Source organism: Bos javanicus, chromosome 23 (genome assembly GCF_032452875.1).
Source record: "Bos javanicus breed banteng chromosome 23, ARS-OSU_banteng_1.0, whole genome shotgun sequence".
Taxonomy (NCBI): domain Eukaryota; kingdom Metazoa; phylum Chordata; class Mammalia; order Artiodactyla; family Bovidae; genus Bos; species Bos javanicus.
The window spans coordinates 30,353,267-30,366,341 of record NC_083890.1 but is presented as its reverse complement, the minus strand read 5'-3'; the positions used below and the strand labels follow the sequence as shown (position 1 = coordinate 30,366,341).

Genomic DNA, 13,075 nt, shown 5'->3' with positions numbered 1-13,075 from the left:
GTTTACTCATGATGTTGAGGTTTTCATAGTTTATTGAAGTTTATAGTCAGTTTTATTTTCTTCAAAATGTGCAGAAGCACTTACTGAGACTTTTAACCCCATACAAATGTAATGAGATAAACTTTTTGGGCCTCCAACGTGGCTGTCATTGTTGCTGGCCATAGAAAATACGTTGAGGTTTGGCCTGCTGTAAAATCTTTATTGTCAAAGAATGGGATAAGAAGAATGTACTTCTCTAATTTGGAAATGCTTTAAGGATGGGAATAAGAAAAAGTACTATAGTAAATCAGAAATGTATATGCTCTTTCTCCAGTATTGTTTAATGTTATGTTGATCGTGACAAAAACTCATACACTGAAAAAATGATCCATTTTCTGGGAAATATGACTACTTAAGAATGAAATAATAATAATAATACCAGAAAGGGGCAGCCAAATAGCAAGAAAAACAGAATTTTCTTATTTGCTAAAAGTACAATATAACTTATTTGGAATCTAAGTTTTATTTCACACATTTTAATTACTGCTATGATTATGTATCAAGATTAAGAGAACTGGAGAGGTAGCAGGTTTGGGGATGGGTAGGAAATCAAGAGACCTTTGAACATACCAAGTTTGTGATACCTTTTGAACATTCAGTGGAAATGTCAGTCATGTAAATGGATCTGTTTAATGGAGAGGCGGGGTTGAAAATTAAAGTTTGGGAATCATCAGGGTGTAGGTGGCGTTTAAAGTCAGGTGATCAGGTGAGCTCATGAAGGGAGAAGATAAATGCCGGGAATACATGAGGGGTCAGGTAGGGACTTTAGAGAACTCCATAATTTAGAGACTGGGAAGAGGAGGAAATAGAGAAGGAACTTTGAGGTAAAGTTCAAGTGTGTGGCATTGAAGATAAGGCTCCCACTGTGTCCTCACTATCTACTAATATGTAACAAAGAATTCCAAAACACAGTGGTTTGTGGTATGCAGAATAGCGGCCATTCTAAAAACATTCTCTAATCCCTGGAACCTGTGAATGTTACCTTCCATGGTAAGAGGTACTTTTCAGATGTGATTAAGGACCATGAGACAGGAAGATGATCCTAATCACGAGTCCTTAGAAGTGGGGTGGGGGAAAAGAAGACTAGGTAAAGAGATATGATTTTGAGGACTCTGACACATCATTCATGGCTTTGAAGAGCCAAGGAAGGTAGCAGCCTTTAGAAGATGGGAGTGTCCTTTAGCTTACAGCCAGCAGACAACAGAGACTTCTTTTGTAGTCCTACCACTGCAAAAAACAACTCTGTGAAGCAGGAAACAGATTCTCCCCTTAAGCCTCCAGAAGGGAATGCAGGCTGCCAATACCCTGCCCTCACTTCTTCTTCTTTTTTAATTGTTTTTATTATTGGACACATAGCATGTGGGATCTTAGTTCCCCATCCAGGTGTTGAATCCAGTCTCCCTTCATTGGGAGCTTAGAGTCTTAACCACTGGACCACCAGTGAAGTCCCCAAATGTATCACTTCTGACCTGCAAAATTCTAAGATAATAAATTTGTGTTGTTTCAAGCCACTACATTTGCTGTGATAGCAGTAGAAAACCACTTTATTATCTCTCTTGATTCTGTTGGTTGACTGGGCTCATCTGGGCAACTCTGCTCCAGGAGATGTCAGCAGGAACTTCGATCCTCTGAAGACTTGATTGGACTGACTTGTTCAAGATGGACAGCTCATGTGACAGGTGTTGGCATTTGGTGTTTGTGATCTGCTAGGAGTTTCGCTGAGACTGTTGCCCAGAGTGCCTGACTGTGGCCTTTCCATGTGCCTGGGTTCTGAAAGGGAGCTTCTCAGGTTGAGCATTTCAAGAAACCTCATCAGAAGCTGCTGGGGTTCTTATGACTCAGATGGGCCTGGAATGGGCAAAACGTCATTTCAATGAAATTCTACTAGGTCAGCCAAGATTAATTGTGAAAATGTGCTACACAAAGGTGTGATTACTGAGAGACCTGCAACATTGGGGTCTGTTTTGGGAGACTAACTACCACACAAGCTAATTCTTTTTTCATCTGCAACATCATCTTAATCTTATTCTCTGGCCTGTACATTGTTGATGCTCTGCTCAGGTCTACTTGAACTTGGAACTAGGGATTTTGACACCTTTTCAGCTTTGTACCTGTCTGACTCTTTGCGAGCCCATGGACTATACAGTCCATGGAATTTTCCAGGCCAGAACACTGACCTGTATAGTCCATGCGGTCGCAAAGAGTCGGACACAACTGAGCAACTTTCATCATTTCATCATCAGCTTTGTACCTGTTGATGCTTCATGGAAAGAATCTTTCCATGCCCTATGGATCTGACATAATTCCAACATGTGTGATTTTCCACCACATCACCAAGCAGTTCTTTATACCAGCTGGGTATCCTACACTTCAACTCAGTTCTAACACTATCTACCCAGAGATAATGTCAGATTTTACCAATTAGGGGCTGGGTTCCACAAGACTGCCCTCCACTTCAGATGCCAATCACGAGTCCAGGTTGTCAGCTGTGCATATGATCAACTGATTATAGATGAGATTTTTAAAAAACTCCTCTCTCTGAGTTTGATTAATTTGCTAGATAAAAGAACTCAGAGAAACATTTTATATATGAGTTTCAGTTCGGTTTAGTTGCTCAGTCATGTCCGACTCTTTGCGACCCCATGGACTGCAGAACCCCAGGCCTGCCTGTCCGTTACCAACTCCCAGGCACCCCACTCCAGTATTCTTGCCTGGAGAATCCCATGGACGGAGGAGCCTGGTAGGCTACAGTCCACGGGGTTGCAAAGAGTCGGACATGACTGAGCGACTTCACTTTCACTTTTCATGTCCATCAAGTCGGTGATGCCATCCAGCCATCTCATCTTCTGTCGTCTCCTTCTCTTCCCACCTTCAATCTTCCCAGCATCAGTGTCTTTTCAAATGAGTCAGTTCTTCACATCAGGTGGCCAAAGTATTGGAGTTTCAGCTTCAGCATCAGTCCTTCCAATGAATATTCAGGACTGATTTCCTTTATAGTTGGATCGCTTTGCAGTCCAAGGGACTCTCAAGTCTTCTCCAACACCACAGTTCAAAAGCATCAATTCTTCAGTGCTCAGCTTTCTTTATAGTCCAACTCTCACATCCATCCATGACTACTGGAAAAACCATAGCTTTGACTAGATGGACCTTTGTTGGCAAAGTAATGTCTCTGCTTTTTAATATGCTGTCTAGGTTGGTCTAACTTTTCTTTCTTTTAATTTCATGGCTCCAGTCACCATCTGCAGTGATTTTGGAGCCCTCCAAAATAAAGTCTGTCACTGTTTCCGCTGCATCTGTCTGCCAAGAAGTGATGGGACCATTTGCCATGATCTTAGTTTTCTGAATGTTGAGCTTGTATGAGTTTACTGGCTTATTATAAGAGGCTCTGGAATAATTAGAAGGGAGAGTTGCAAAGGGCAAGGTATGGGTAAAGGAACATGGAACTTCCATCCCTTCTCTGAGCTGGTCACAGTCCTCACATTTCCAAGTCCTCACATTTCCAGCCCCAAACTCTTCAAACCCTGTCCTTTAAAAAAAAAAAAATTTTTTTTTAATGGATGCTTCATTATATAGGCACTATTATTAAATCATAGGCCATCAGTAATTTAATTGACTCAATGGACGTGAGTTTGAGCAAGCTCCAGGAGCTGGCAATGGACAGGGAAGCCTGGCATGCTGCAGTCCATGCGCAGAGTCACATGACTGAGCAACTGAACCGAACTGAACTAGCTACTCTCCCCTCCCTGGAGTTGAAGGTGGGACTGAGAGTTTCAATCCTTCAATCAGAAGATTAGTTTCCTTGCAATCTGACCCCTCCAAGTGAGTTGTTCCAAAATTCCCTCATTAACATAACAAAAGGCACCTTTATGGTTCTCATCAATTAGGAAAGTCCTAGGGTTTCAGAAACTGTGTGTCCTGTGAGGAAGACCCAATAATATTTATTATAAATCTTGACCACACCTTCCTTACCTGCCTAATCATAGTTCATCTTTAAGACACATTTCAGCTATCATCTCCTCCAATAAACCCTCCCCATCTTTAGGTTAGGTGCCTGGATTGATGATGTCCTCTACACAAAACCCTGCCCTTACATCTATGGAAGAATACAATTTTTAATTCTCACTGATTTATTTGTTTGCATTTTTTTAAAATCAGGCCATAAGCTCCTCAGAAGAGTGCATTTTGTACTCTCTGATTCCCCAGATGGACAGCACAAAGAGGGGTCTCAGTAAATGTTGGCTGACAGAGCAGTAATTGAACACTTCTCTACATTTATTATTATCTCTGTAAAGAATCTGCCTGCAATGCAGGAGGTCTAGGTTCGATCCCTGGGTCAGGAAGATCCCCTGGGGCAGGAAATCGCAACCCACTCCAGTATTCTTGCCTGGAGAAATTCATGGACAGAGGAGCCTGGCCGGCTACAGTCCATGGGGTCGCAGAGTCGGACACGACTAAGCAACTAACACACATACTGCGTTTATTTATTACTTAGCACAAAGCAGCAAACAAATGCATCCAACATGGTACTGTACATATGTCAAGGTTTCAACCAGGCAAAAAGTTATGCATGCAGGAGGGCGGGGACTAAAAAGGGTACGGGGTCGGGGGTGGTGGGGTAGATGCCTACGATCGTTTGGGAAGGCACAACTGTGGGTATCTTTTATTTTTCTCCATAATGTTCTAATATAAAGCTGTCACTGTTAAATAAGAGTGTAGAATTTGCCGCACGGGCCGCTGATTGGCCACACCTGGGAGTTTCTTAGACATGAAGAATCTCAGAGCTCACCCCCAGATCCATATCATTAGAACCTGCATTTTGGCGAGACCCCCCTGTGATTTTGTACGCGCATTGAAATTTGCGAAGAACGCTCAACGCTCATCCTCTGATACATTTACGGCCGTTTATGCAAAGATTCCCAGGACAACACAATAAAAGAAGCATATTCACATCTCTGCCCTTGCTTTCTGCGTCTCTTGAGCCCCTTCCAGCAATCTTGAGGGGGCAGTGGGCTGGGAACAAGGGAGTCGCCGCGTGGGTCCCGCACCGCATCACTGCAGGGCAGCCGGCCGCGGCCTCCAGGCCCGCGGCGCCTCGTCTCCCAGCGCCGGGCTCGGTGGCGCGCGCCTGTAATCCCAGCTTCTTGGGAGGCTGAGGCCGGCGGATCGTGGGTGCCCGGGGGTTCGGGACTCCGGCGCTGTGTAGAGCGGGCGTCCGCACTGGGCCCGGCACCAACATGGGGCTCCCGGGGGAGCCCGGGGGTACCAGGTTGTCTAAGGAGGGGGGGACCCGGCCCAGGCCGGACACGGAGCAGGTCAAACTCCCCGTGCTGGGCGGCGGTGGGACCGCGCCTGCGAGCAGTGCCTGCAGTTCTGCCCGGACATCCGACGAGACCCGGTCTCTTTTGTTCACCTTCCCTTTACAGGATTCTCTCTTAAAAAAAAAAAAAATAAATCATTTTTTCCTCAGCATTATTCTCGGTCAACCACCTGACTTCAGGGCGCATACTGCTGTTAAAAGATAAACTGAGGCATCTTAAATTTTAAAAAAGATTTTATTTGAACAAAAATCGATGCCAGTGGAGCAGCATCCAATCTAGCGGATAGGAAGGAGCTCCGAGGAGCTGTATAAAATGGAAGGCTCTGGTAGAAGTGAGCAGGAACAAGGAAGGTATATTAGGGAAAAAAGATGATTGCTGCTGCTGCTGCTAAGTCGCTTCAGTCGTGTCCGACTCTGTGCGACCCCATAGACGGCAGCCCACCAGGCTCCCCCATCCCTGGGATTCTCCAGGCATGAACCTAGTTATTGCTAAATTTCTTTCCTTTAGGGGATGGCAGGAGCTAGATTATCTAACTAATACTGATCAGGTAATTCCTGATTGACTGGTTTTACATTACATTTCCAGGCGGGCAAAAACGCTAAGTCTGGGCTTGGTGACAATGAGGCTTAGCATAAATGACTCCATTTTGGGCCTGACTTTATTATTATTATTTTTTTTAACACTACCTGTTTGCTTTATCTTTACATGTTGCACACAGGGGTAGGGTGGTGCAGTCAGGCAAACTGGAAGAAACTCTTCTTAATGACTTATTATCCCGGGGATTTCTGCACTCTGCAAATCAGCCTTCCGCAAAACAGTAAGGCTCTATTGCATTTTGTAAGTACTGCTTCAGTATATTGCATTACCTGACAAGTGTATAATCCAAGACAGATGTGCAACAGGTCTGAACTTTAAGTTATTTTCAGGAACTTCTCACTCAAAAACCTGTACGCAAAAGTTCTTCCTCGACTGGACAGAAGACCTGAAGAGACATTTCACCAAAGCAGATATATAGATGGCAAATACACACACGAAAATATTTTCAACATCTTTAGCCACTGCTGCTGCTGCTGCTAAGTCGCTTCAGTCGTGTCAGACTCTGTGAGACCCCATAGACGGAAGCCCACCAGGCTCCCCCATCCCTGGGATTCTCCAGGCAAGAACACTGGAGTGGGTTGCCATTTCCTTCTCCAATGCATGAAAGTGAAAAGTGAAAGGAAAGTCGCTCAGTCGTGTCCGACTCTTAGCGACCCCATGGACTACAGCCTACCAGGCTCCTCCGTCCATGGGATTTTCCAGGCAAGAGTACTGGAGTGGGGTGCCATTGCCTTCTCCATCATTAGCCACTAGGGAAATGCAAATTACAACCACAATGAGATGTTACTAGATTCCTATCAGAAGAGCTACAATAAAACTAGTAACAACGCCAAAGGTTGATGAGGCTATATATGTTGCTGATAGGTTAGGGTTAGGGTCAGGATTAGGGGTTAGGGTTAGGGTTAGGGTTTAGGGTTAGGGTTAGGTGCAACCACTTTGGGAAACATTTTGTCAGTTTCTTTAAAAACTAAATATGCAAGTACCATGCTACCCAACAGCTGCACTCCTGAACATATATCCCAGAGAAATGATGACTGATGTTTACATAAAAACTATCTGCAAGTGTTTACAGTATATTTATTCATACTGGTAGAAACCTGGAAACAACCCAAATGTCCTTCAATGGAGAATGTTCAAACTGTGGTGAATAATATACAGAATACTATTCAGTAATAAGAAGGACGAACTACGAAAGGTTCAACAACTTGGATGAATCTCCAGAAAATTACAGTGAGTGCAAAAAGCCAGTCCCAATAGATTATATTGTATATATGGTTCTATTTATATAACATTCTTGAAATCGCAAAGTTGTAGAAATGGAAAGCAGATTAGTGGTTGCCAGATGTTGGGGTGGGGGGAGTAAGAGGTCAGCATCTATAAAAGGGCAACCTGAGGACCCTAGTGGTGATGTACTTTGACTTTATCAATATCAATACCCTGCTCCTGATACTGCATTATAATTTTGCAATGTGTCACTATTGGGGGCAACTCAGTAAAGCATACATGATATCTTTCTTCATTATTTCTTATAACTGAATGTGAACTTACAATCATCTAAAAGTTAAAAATGAATTTTAAAAAGACAGAGGTCAGAACACTGAGAAGAAGCCATTTCTGAAAAGAGTCCTTAGAAGCTGGGGAGAGAGAAGATGGAAACAGCAGCCGGAAAGCACAGAGAAGAAAAGGTCCAAGGAAGACTGTGTCAAGAAGGAAGAGTTGTCAATAGTTTGCATTCTGCACAAAATTAAGTTTAGGGCTGGGGGAAAAGCCAAAGCATTAGAAACTTGAGTGGCTGATGGTAATGTTTTCTTAGGATTGGAAGGCAGAAGTAAGCTGATGAGCAATTAAGGCAAGGAAGCCAAGACAAATACTGTTCCTGACACAAGTTTGGTGTTGAGTGGAAGGAAAGCCTCTGGGGAAGAAACCTGAGGGCAAGACAGGAGAGCATGTGTTCTCTTCTTGTCTAAAGATGAGGATTAGGCATTTTGTAGTCTGAAGAGAGGCAGGTAAGAGGGAGAGAGATCAAAGACACAAGGGTAGAATGGAATTCAGGAGAAGGTTGTCAAAAGCTCAGCTGGAGTATTAATTAACCTTGGAAATGAGGGAAAACTTTTCCTCTGAGTAGCAAGAGGTTGGAATATGTGAAGAACCAGAAAATTAGGAGATAGGGAAAAAATAAACCACAGGAGTATCATGAGTCTTCTTTCTTTCAAGGCTCTGGCTCAGTTTACCACGCACCCTGCCACGTACTCTCTTCCAGCCAGGAGCCACCTCTTCAATTCAACTCAGATGACTTCATTTTCTAGGAAACTTTCTTCAGTTCTCCTGCCTTGCCTCTCTCTTTCTCTTCAGAATTACATAGGAGTCCACTTATTCAATAAATTTTTACTGAAGGAAAATGATGTCGAGAAAAAAATGTAATTGATATTCCTCATATTAAACTTTTCTTTCTCATATCTACCTGGGAGACTAGTATCCTTTGCATTAGAATCTGGCAGAGAATAAGATTAGGGGGAAAGGGGACATCATTAAGTAGAAATGAACGGGAGAAAGTGGAGTCCCCTTGATTTTGGCTTACGGTTGCTGGACTAATTCCATGGGAATGAAGAAGATGCAGGTTTGAAGAAAGAGGATCATAGCATAAATGGAACAGAATCCGAACCAAGAAAGAAGATACACACTAAATATTACAAAAAAGAAGGGAAAGTGGTTTTCCTTTAGCACATTTGGAACTATTTCCATTTAGTTAAATGTAGAAGTCCATCCCTAGGCTTCTCCGACTGAAAGAATCGTCTTATTGCACAATCCTCTTGTGTCTTCCTTTATGAATTTGAGAAAAAAAAGTCTCCTATTTTTTTGGTTCTGTGTGTATTTTGTTTACATTAGTACATTCAGTATTTTAATAAACACTAAAATAAATCGCCTTCCTGCCGAAACCCGGGATTGAACCAGGGACCTTTAGATCTTCAGTCTAACGCTCTCCCAACTGAGCTATTTCGGCTCCGCCCACAAGCCTTTAAAATAATGTGTAATGGCTTTATTCTCTGTCCTTTTAGTCACTACTTATTAAGAATTCGTTTGATAAATATCACGATAAGCGCCTGAGGAAGTCAAAGATAAATTTTAAAAGGACTTTCATCTTCTAATGGCTCACCAGTTTATAAGGAGAAAGAGAAGACAATTACAAATTAATGTTTTAAGAACTGCTGTAATGACTTCGTTAAATGTACAATTTATTCCTGAGTAACTCCACAGGTCTGGAGCAGGGAAAGAGACTGTGAAGCTACAATGCTCCGATTTCTTCTTCTTCGGCGTTACCACATCTTCCTCTCTTCCATATTTTATTGGTTGGCGCGGACAGGCTGCTGCTGCTGCTGCTAAGTCGCTTCAGTCGTGTCCGACTCTGTGCGACCCCATAGATGGCAGCCCACCAGGCTCCCCCGTCCCTGGGATTCTCCAGGCAAGAACACTGGAGTGGATTGCCATTTCCTTCTCCAATGCATGAAAGTGGAAAATGAAAGTGAAGTCGCTCAGTCGTATCCGACTCTTCGCGACCCCATGGACTGCAGCCCACCAGGCTTCTCTATGGGATTTTCCAGGCAAGAGTACTGGAGTGGGGTGCCATTGCCTTCTCCGGGTGCGGACAGGAGGTCCTTGTAAAAACGAAAGTGATCCTATCACAGTGTCGCTTTGTACCTAAGAAGCGTTAGCCTCGTAGGTTTTTCTTGACAGCTTTCTAGCACCTTCCCTGGTGGTCTAGTGGTTAGGATTCGGCGCTCTCACCGCCGCGGCCCGGGTTCGATTCCCGGTCAGGGAAGAAATAGCTCGTTTTTGATTTTACTACCAGTGTTCCCGCATAGGGGAAACTTTAGAAGTGTATGCAAGCTAACTTTTAATTTCCATATGAAACATTTTCGGTTTAGAAGCCCTGCAATGGTTTTGATATTCTAAGCTCAAAATGACAAATGATGTAAATTTCAATGGTTTACAAAGAATGGGTAAATGAGTTAGTTACTTGTCATTGATCAAAAAGCTGTCCACTATTCCTAAATGCCTCAAAATTTTAATCTATTCGATTGGATGATCCAGTGAGAGGCAAATTTTGGAGGCAATTGATTAGCTTTAGGAGTTGATTGAGATTAGCATAACATAATGAAAAAACAGTTACGAATGAAGATGAAAGAAATCGAGAAGCTATTTTCTGGACGTTTGTATTCGCTGGTTGTGGGCGAGTTTCTGAATCCGGGAGAGCAGCTGGAATTTTGAAAAGCACTCTCTCTGGTGGATTTTCTAGTTTCACTGCTTTGGGAGAAGGGAGATCGCCAGAAATACTGGCAGGGTAATTGAATCTTGGGCCTAGGCGAGCTCCGGACTGCCTGATCTCCCCAGCGCCTCCACCTCTCTTTAGCTACGAATTTACAATTTGTCTGGGGTTTGCTAAGAAAGAAAATAGGGGAAGGCTAGATCATTAAAGGAAAACTGTCAAAAACTAAGAAACAGGCAAAGTATTGAGCATGTCTGAATGCGCACCTGAGAAATTTACTGATAACTACTTGAGGAAAAGCGGATCCTGTTATTCTCCTGACTTTTGACAGTTTCATGCCTTTGTGATAACTAGCTTCTGTCTGACAGTACTGGGGCACGAAGCTTTGTTACTTGGTTTGTCTAAATAACAGTCACAGGTGTATTGCTTATTATTTCCTTCTCATTTCTTATAAAAGTTCAGTGTGCATTTGAACTCTTCACAAATTTCCAAATAGAAATCATGGTGTCCCTGATCTTACTCTACAAACAGATGGTGTTTTTATGATCATGTTAAATGAAACAGTAGTACTCTTTCTAACTAATTGCACATTTCCTGCTCTCCCCCAACCCCCAAATATAAATCCCCAAATTTCAAAACCTCTTTGAGCTGGGACACTCCTTTGTTAGTTTGCCAACAGTCTTCTTATGTTAATACATTTTAACACCTATGTAATATCAATTTATATAAGAAATTTTATTTTTCTCTAAGCATAAAAGTAGTAGTTTGTTGAATTTCTCTGTATACTGAAGCTGTTTTGTGTTTTTTTTTGCTTAATGTTTCAGAGGAAATCAACCTATAGGCCTGATGGCAAACACCTCTTTTTTTTTTTTTTTGGCAAACACCTCTTGAACAACATCTTCTTTTAATGATATTTTGTCTCCTTTCTATGTAGCAAGAATCTTTTGCTTCATTTCTTTTTAATATCTGTTTTTTAGAGAGGAGTCTGAGTAGAAGCCTTAAATGTGTTTAATGCTCTTCTAAATATTAAAACTTTTCCACATAAACTTGATTGGATTAGAGACAAAGGACTCTTCTTTGAAAGCTACCTGAATTTTCTTCTTCTGCGTGGAGATCATTTCTCCCTCACCTCTTTCTCTCTGCTTGCATTTCTCACTTCTTCATGAATCTCTGTCTTCCCTCCAGGAGAGGGCCTGTTGGAGGAAATGGGTTGCAGGTTCAATCTTGACCCTGGCCTCCCTCCACCCAAACTTTCCTTATTACACTTCTCACCAGGTCTGTCTCACTCCAACATACATTCCTCAGTGCATTCATAAATTCTTCCAACCAGGCCTTTCCAGATCTATGCTAAGTTAGCTCTTCCAACTAAATGTGAATGCAGCCCTCCTTTATTTACAACCCTGAGTTATAATTACCTGATGAATGTTTGCCTTCCCTGGTAGTTCTGAGGGTGAGGATAGCACTGGTCAAATGTTTCTACTGAATACTCAGTGTACAGCTTAGCGCCCAGGTGCCCAGGATCAATACTTGTTGAATGAATGAGTGGGCTCCTGATGCCCAATCTTTGATATAGTCAGTTTATCTCAATTTATTTCTTCAATTTTCTTTTTTCCCCTTGTTAGTTTACCATGTAGGAATGCAAACCCCAGAAAGAGAAAACTGGTCTCTAAATTGATGCCTTTGATGGATCAAGATGATGCTGATGAAGTATTAAACTAGTTAGTACCTAGCAGGAGGATATCACTGCTCTTTGTGTTTGAGGGTTAAACTTGTCACAAAGTGGTCAGTTTCCATCAAATTATGTCCATATTGCCATCCAGGACTGATGGGAGTACATATTAATAATACTGATAGTGGAGGAGAGTCTACTGGTGTTGTGAGGGACCGAGAGGGAGAACCACGGAGAGGGCTCGAAATGACACAGCAGATGAGAAAAGAGGCTCCTAGCTTGGGATATACAGAGAAACTAGGGAAAGAAGCTTTAGGAAGAGTAGGGGGTGACTATGTTGCTTTTGCTCTGTTGAGAACCCTTTTTCTTAGAGATTTTCCTAAGGTAATCTCCTTAGAAAATAACACCTGGTAATTGATAAATTATTGCAGCTAAGGATAATGCATGTATGCAGCCTAAGTCACTTCAGTCATGTCTGACTCTGCGACACCATGGACTGTAGCCCGCCAGGCTACTCCTCTGTCCATGGGATTCTCCAGTCATGAATACTGGAGTGGGTTGCCATGCCCTTCTCCAGGGGATCTTTCCGTCCCAGGGATGGAACCCGCCTCTCTTTATAGTTTTGATTCAAACCTCGGCGTTTCAAAATGAACCGCCCAGTGCCTTTGGTCCTGGGGGCATTTCTGCAGAGACCGCGTTCGTCCTGAGAACTGGGCTCTGTGCTCCTTTCGTCGGGTTGTCTTCCCCCCCTAGCTTCCCCTCATCCAAAACCACTCCTGGACTCTCAGCTGTGTCGCGGCTGCGGGGGACATCACCGTCCACCGCGGACCTGCAACCCACACGACCACCTGCAGCTCTTTCCTCCCGGGTTGGTTACAAACGGGCGGGCGGCTCGGATCCCCTGATTTCCTTCCCCGCTACTCCCAACTGTGGGGAAATAGGGTATCAGGGATCAGGCTGGGTGGTGGTTGAACGCCAGGCAGAATTCTATGGCAGTATTGGTGAGGAGAACGCCAGATAAATGTCCTAGAACGGGAACGTGACGGAACCGTAAAGGGAAGACTATCAGTCTTAGTAAAAATGAAGAAGAAACACACGCCGGAAGAGGTAGCGTGGCCGAGCGGTCTAAGGCGCTGGATTAAGGCTCCAGTCTCTTCGGGGGCGTGGGTTCGAATCCCACCGCTGCCA

The 13,075-nt window shown here is 43.3% G+C and overlaps 3 non-coding genes across 3 annotated transcripts; 2 read left to right on the top strand and 1 right to left on the bottom strand.

Moving 5' to 3' along the window:
* Window positions 1-8,882: 8,882 nt before the first annotated feature.
* On the bottom strand, window positions 8,883-8,955 carry TRNAF-GAA (transfer RNA phenylalanine (anticodon GAA)). Its single transcript has one exon. It is a non-coding gene; the product is annotated as a tRNA-Phe (tRNA).
* A 744-nt stretch (window positions 8,956-9,699) lies between these two features.
* On the top strand, window positions 9,700-9,771 carry TRNAE-CUC (transfer RNA glutamic acid (anticodon CUC)). The gene has a single exon. It is a non-coding gene; the product is annotated as a tRNA-Glu (tRNA).
* Window positions 9,772-12,993: 3,222 nt separating this feature from the next.
* TRNAL-AAG (transfer RNA leucine (anticodon AAG)) lies at window positions 12,994-13,075 on the top strand. Its single transcript has one exon. It is a non-coding gene; the product is annotated as a tRNA-Leu (tRNA).